Below are 6,883 nucleotides of genomic sequence, written 5' to 3' on the forward strand. Positions count from 1 at the left end.
TATGAAACATGACCCAATCAGATGAGAGCACTTTTAAAATCATATATGTGTAGACTGCATGAATTTTTATAGTCTATCACTGTTTTGATGTATAGATGTTTATAGAGTGTCAGGGCCATGTGCGCACTTTGGTTGTGACCCTTTTGATGTACATTTATTGAAGTATGGAGATTTATATTTTGTTTTGATTATTATGACTTAGAAACTGAACCCAACATTCAAACCTATGTATCTCAACTCAGGACCAGCAAATTATAAACAAGGCAGGGAGTGAAGACAATGAAACACATTGTTACAAAAAACAGGATATCATTCACATTTCTTTCAATGATACAAAAACAAGTTAGATTCATCTAGTTAATAAAATGAGAGAGGCATACAGCACATGTAATAGGGAACATATTACAGAATGCGTCAAATATGAATATGTGTAAGCAGTTAGAATATAATTGTTCGAGAGTAATCCAGCAGTCAGTTCAAAGTCATCAGAGCAATAAACTGGTGAGTGAGATGGAGTTGGTAAGAATCCAAGAATGAATAAAGAAAAAACACATGGACGTGTAATGTCTTGCCAAGAAAAGATTACTCCAATTTCCCCTATATTGATTTTTTTCAAAACCACATGCTCAAGCTTCACAATTCTTGACAAAAAAAAGCAACAAGCAAACTTGTCAAATTGCCAAAGTTTTTCAAAACTGCAAATGCCTTTAGTGAAAATGAGACCACTTGCACTCGTGTATACCCACCTCATTATGTCAGTGACTGTCTAATGCAGGTATCACTTCAAGTTAATTATCTAGTCTACAACAGATCTTAAATTGAATATGAAAATCATAAAGAGCAATGGAGAGTGAAAGCACACTCAGGGTTGGTCATATCATATAAGCTGTATGTACAACTGTGTTAGACTATGTGTAAAGCTGCATAAAGCTGATATTAGCCAATAAGAAAAATATTATGCTAACTTATCTACTAAATCTTATAGACAAGGACTTATGATAGCTGGGCTGTAACTATAACTAGGTTATACAGCATTAGTTAGGTTAGCATTGCCAAGAACAATACAGTCTTGGAATTGCAAGACTGAGGAGATATGTCCTGATGACTCATTGGTTGTAAAGGTCTATGTCACTGGCTGACTAAAGAGAGAAACCTAATTTTTATTGGGCCATACATGTGTGGATTTTTCCACCAATGTCCACCAGATAAATGATTCAGGCCAGTTTGTATCAATTTATATCAACAAGCTTTGACTGGAAAATCCAGATTCAAGACTCATAACACAGGTGTGAATTGTGTATGCTACTCACAAATCCTCATTCCCATATGTGACATTCAGATCACACATGGATTGATTATGTTCGCTGTTCACAAATCGTGTTCACCGTTGTTACTCTAAAATTAAGTGTATATAATTTTAGCCCTAATGTCACTCCATAGTTAGAAATGATATCAACAGCCCACTGACAATTTAAGTGGCAAGGGTGTCATGACTTAATCTCGTATGATAGCAAGCTAGCTATTAATGGGTTAATGAGGCATATAATGTTCAAGACTACAGAATTTTCCCACCGCTGCCTGTGTCCTCATAATGGGTTAACTGGGTTTCCCCTTCTTCTTAACATACACACAAACACAGACAAACACACACACACACCCCTGCTGCGCCACGTGTGTCTGCTTGTGTGTGTGTGTATACCTATTAGATTAAACTACCTTTCAGTCTTTAAAATATAGTTAGCCAGAAAGTATCCCTCCAAAAATGTCATTTGCTATACTGGATGGAAAAGTCTAAACTTAAAACCACACCAAACCTTAAAATACCAGAATTCATCATCACCTATATACTCTGAGGATGTATAATGAGTAGGATGGATTCATGCCACAAAGTGATCCCAATAATAGAACAGTGTCTGAATGTCCTACGTGGATGGTGCAACAACTAAGGCATATCACACTTAAGTTTTTACACTGGCCAGTGCTAGTAACTGGTAAGACTGACCTCAGCCTAGCCTCCTTGTGCCATGCATATGGTAAATTATTTCCCTGGTGAAACCTTTGCAATATATTGACAGCACCCAACTGTGACACAGCCATCTGTAAAACACCACTTAAAGCTTACTCTCCCGGGTGCCAATCAGTAGAATTAACAGCTGAGTAGATAAGGTTTTGAGCTTATTAAAGTGGTGATCAAGTGTAGGCTATGACTGAGCTGGTTAGCTATTTTCAGACTCCAAAATACGGAGATTTGCTTTTGCAGCCCTCACAATGTCTTTCAACGTAGATCTAAACATCTAAATGGTGATAATAAAAATCTGTTGAAATGGACCGTTTACTTCATTCCACACAGAAAAATAGGCATACATACGTACATATTTTCCAGAGATCAGTCAGTCCAATATGTGTCTGATTTCAGTGGAACACACAGTTCTGCTCTGATCCAGTGGGTGTGATTGTCAGCATACACCACAATCAATCAATTAGTCATTCACACCACCCACTAACTAGTCAACCATGAAGAATTAGTCTTTTTCATGTCCCTAGTTGTTCTAACTTCATGGGTTCTGTCATCTGAGGAGGCATGGGTTTGCAATGATGCTGTGAGTCTCTGAATCAATTGTACCAACTGTGGCTTTACAGCCTTTTGTTCACTCTGTAAATTTGGTAATTGCCATTCAGTTCCAGGGCTTGATTTGAGAAAAGAATAAAATATCATGAATTTCTTCTTATCAACTGAAAAAAAAAAACAATTAAAATGTTATTTTCAGCGACAATGTGATGATATTATGTTTTCCCAGACAATTATGTATGAAGGGTGTTCTTTCTGAACCCACAATGCAGTAAGAAATCTTTTATCTGGCATTCTTCAAACAAAGTCGCTGGAGGAACACGGAACTGAGTCTTCATCTTTGCACTTAAAGTAAAGTGGTGTGAAAATTATGAGAATCAGTCCTCAACCTTTATAAGGACACAAATATTCAGTAAAGCCAAAGATTCAATCAGTAATCTCTCTTGCTCTGATTTCGCAATTAAGCGCCCACATTAAATGTGTCTAGTTATCTAAGACTGACTTCCTTGAGAGAATCAGAGCCTAATTATGCTGTTACAAAGATAGAGTGTTCGCTTCATTCTTCTCATATCAGTGTATTTGAAGGAGTAATGAGAATGAAATGTGGCAATATTCATCTGTTCATTTGTTCATTCATTCACTCATTCATTCCTATGAGCAAAACTGTTAACATGAATAATTTAATACAGTCAACAATTCATTTAACTTTTTTTTTAATAATCTGTATATTTAATTATTTATTTCCACATTTAATTGAATAATATTGGCACACATCACTCAAAGTCTGCACTGTGAAATGATTACATCTGGATCAACATCATCCATCACAGCCAGCAGGAGGGTCTCTAACATTTGACTGGTTGGTGAATTACATTTGACCGCTTTTGCGTGCCGCTGATATGTTTTAAAAAAGGCTCCAGCCTCAAAGGATGAAGGCTAGATGAGTTTTCTCCGACCATAAGCTCAGCGTACACTTCAACACTACTAAAATATTTAATATCTAAAATACACACATTTAACATCTAAAAGAAGTGGTCTCGACTGTTTGGCAAAGACGATTAGAGTATCAGTTAACAGTGTCACAGTAGACAGGGCTGGAATGAGGAACGTTGTAGTTGGCTCCCATAGTACCCCAGGCCAGTTTTCTTTTTTGTCACAAGCTTTCCTGCCTCCTGACCTTCTCTGCCCTCCTGGTACAAGCTGCCCTTTCATGCTGCGCTAGTAAAAAGCTGCCCATACCAAAATTATATTGTTAAGCATTGTAAATAGCAAAGAGATAGCCACAGTGATGTCAGATCAGTAGAGTGTGCAAGAATTAATGAATCAATTAATTAATTAATATTGGCACATGCACAAATTAAATGTGGAATGAAAATTAGATGTAGAAGTAAATAAATATAGAAATCATATTTAATTACAGGTAAATGTAATTACACTTATCACTAAAGACATAAACATTAACACATAACTAAATTAGATTTCATTATTTGTTCTTTTTTTTTTTCAAACAAATTTTTAATTAATATTCATATATTTCAATCTCCATAAGGGAAGAGATGGAGCAGCCACAAAATGTAAATGAGAAAAAATTTCATTTCAGAAAGTTAAAAGTTACAACAGTCAAAAATTGTTGGTATTAAAATGCATAACAAGCATGTCATGACCTTCTACATAGATTGTATTTAAAAAAGTATATGTGACACATGCTTAGGTAAGATGGGTACATGAGTCCAATTGTCTAAGGAAGGTGAGTGATGCCAACATCAGTGACCTCTGAAACAGATGCTGTTTTCTTGCACCCGTCTGTCCTTAGGGTTATGGTTCGTCCCTGGGCTACTCCAACACAAGAGTATTAATTCATGAGCCCTTCAACACCAAGAGGCCCTCAAGGCTCCAACAAAATATCGAAAGACAATGTGCCCTGGCCGGTTCCATGTTGTCTATAATGCTCTCAAAATGACAGAATCCCAGGTAGCTTTCACTTATCACCACTCTGCGCCCCCACCCCCACCGCCCATCTCACAGTATCTCTTTTTCCTAACAAAAAAATATTATAAAAAAAATCTTTATTTCTCTCCATGAGCTCCAATCCTTTTTTTTTCCTTCCTAGTCAAAGGTTCGTTTGTTATATCCACAGACAAAAGGTCAAAGAATATCAGACCAACATAGCATGCTAAAATTTCCCTCCTACGCTAATATGCAGTGCCAAAATTGACCCTGACAGATGTAATGTTTGAAAGAAAAAAAAAGAAAGAAAGAAACTTGCGAGTGCTCTTTTCTTCTCTCATAAGCCCCGACAAAGAAAAACATGACAGCTTGACGGGGTCCTAAAGAGTCTCAAGTTGTCATAAACGCCACTGTCTCTTTTTCTTTCTTTCCAAAGCCAGCCAGCCAGCCAGGCAACCAACAGTGTGTGTGTGTGTGTGTGTGTGACCAGCTGTCACTACAGATACAGGTCCCCACAAGACCTTTCTCTTCATGCAGAACTGTGCACACACAAAACACATTAATATATACAGCACCTGTTCTTTCTCTTTTTAGAGGGGCCTCTCATTTTAGATAATACAGAAGAAAAAAGAAAAGACGTGTGTGGGTGTTGTGACAGAATCAACCTCTTCCTTCCTTCACTCATTTTGTGCTTAACTTTGGAAGCAGAGATGAACCAGACGTCTTCTTATCTTATTAATGGGCCTTCCTTTCAGCCTGAGTGTCCGTCCATTTGATACATGTCAAGTATTGGTTTGAGCCACAAATAGCCTGAAGAATCTTGCTCTCTTTGCAAAAACACAATGACAGTCATGTGGAGAGAAAATACTCTGGGGGGGAACTTTGGCACAATTATCAGTTCTTGTTTAAATTGACCTGACACCACTGAAGCAAAAATAATTCTAAGAGAATAATCTGGGATGGAAACTCCTCCAGAAGCCTTTAGAACTTCAGCATGTCTTCATTTCAAAGCCTAGAATGAAATATATTGAGGTCACATCAAAATTCCACAATCTGTTCGTCTTAGGAACAATTCAGTTTGTAAAACAAGTGTTTAATTTCCAGCGAAATCTTCAAAAATACACTTATTTTTAATATGACCGACGGATGAAAACAGGAAGTGAGAGAGGAAACAAGAGAATAAATGTGTACAGGTGCCCAATAGCAGAGCGGGAAAAGATGAATTTGTTTTATTAGGAAGCCTCTGCATGTTTAACTACCCCCTCCCCCCCCCCCCCCCCCCCCCCGTTCAACCTCACTGCATTAGTTTGCCCTCAGCTTCCAGACACACAGATTCACTAATGTTCTCCTCCTTCCTCATTTGCATCCTCCTCTAAAACCTCTCTTTCGCTCACTTTTTCCAACCGTCTAAATCAGAATTCTGACTTCACTCTCCATTTCACTCTGAATGGCCCCATAATCCCAAAATGGGCTAGTGGAGAAAAAAACTACTCTTGAGCCTTCAGCATAAAAAAAAATGTATCCAGATAAATTCTTTCACACTAACTGCCATCTGCTGCCAACACCAAGACAAACCATCACCACAGACCACAAAGACTATGACGTGATGAAGTTTTTTTTTTCTCACTGCACTAAATATAGGCTTATGTGGGAGGCAAAATGAGGGAAAACAAGTAAATAAGTAGACGGTAATTTATGAAATTTAATGAATGAGATCTTCTGTTTGATTCACTGATGTATAGCCCAATATTTTCTTTTGGTTTACACAGTGGTCGAACAAATGAACAGTTACATTTCACGCTTGATTATTTTTCAGAAATGTAAAGACTCCAACTGAATGATTCTCACAATTATTCCCTATTCCTGTCAGCAAAGCAATTTGTATATCTGACCTACATTTCCAATATTTACACATTTGTGGATGAACTGTATTTGGTTGCTGTGGGGGTAGAGCAGTGAGAGCTGAAGAGAAATTAAATGTGTGCTGAATTACAAACATAAGAAACCAGCCCCATCTACATAAAATATTCTTAGCAGCATACACAAATATATTTTATTATTCATCTTAAATGCATCCATAGACAAAAATCATCTCCTAATTATTTTGAGAAAAATTTACTTTGCTGATGATCAGTGAAATACATTGTGTGTTTCAAAGGATAACTTGATACTAGACAGGAATAAACAATTATTTTAGTGCAGAGCCCACATGTTTAGCCTACGTCTGCAGGATGTGTTCCTCAGCAAGCACAGGTAAGCTTGCTTGAGGACTGGGACCTATGTTTCAACTGTTTGATCATTTTTTCTGACCATTTCTCTTGGCTGACCAATTCTCCTGGTGGAATTTGTCAGATTTTTTTCAGTTAT

The sequence above is a fragment of the Chanos chanos genome, chromosome 8 (genome assembly GCF_902362185.1).
Source record: "Chanos chanos chromosome 8, fChaCha1.1, whole genome shotgun sequence".
In the NCBI taxonomy this organism is placed as follows: Eukaryota; Metazoa; Chordata; class Actinopteri; order Gonorynchiformes; family Chanidae; genus Chanos; species Chanos chanos.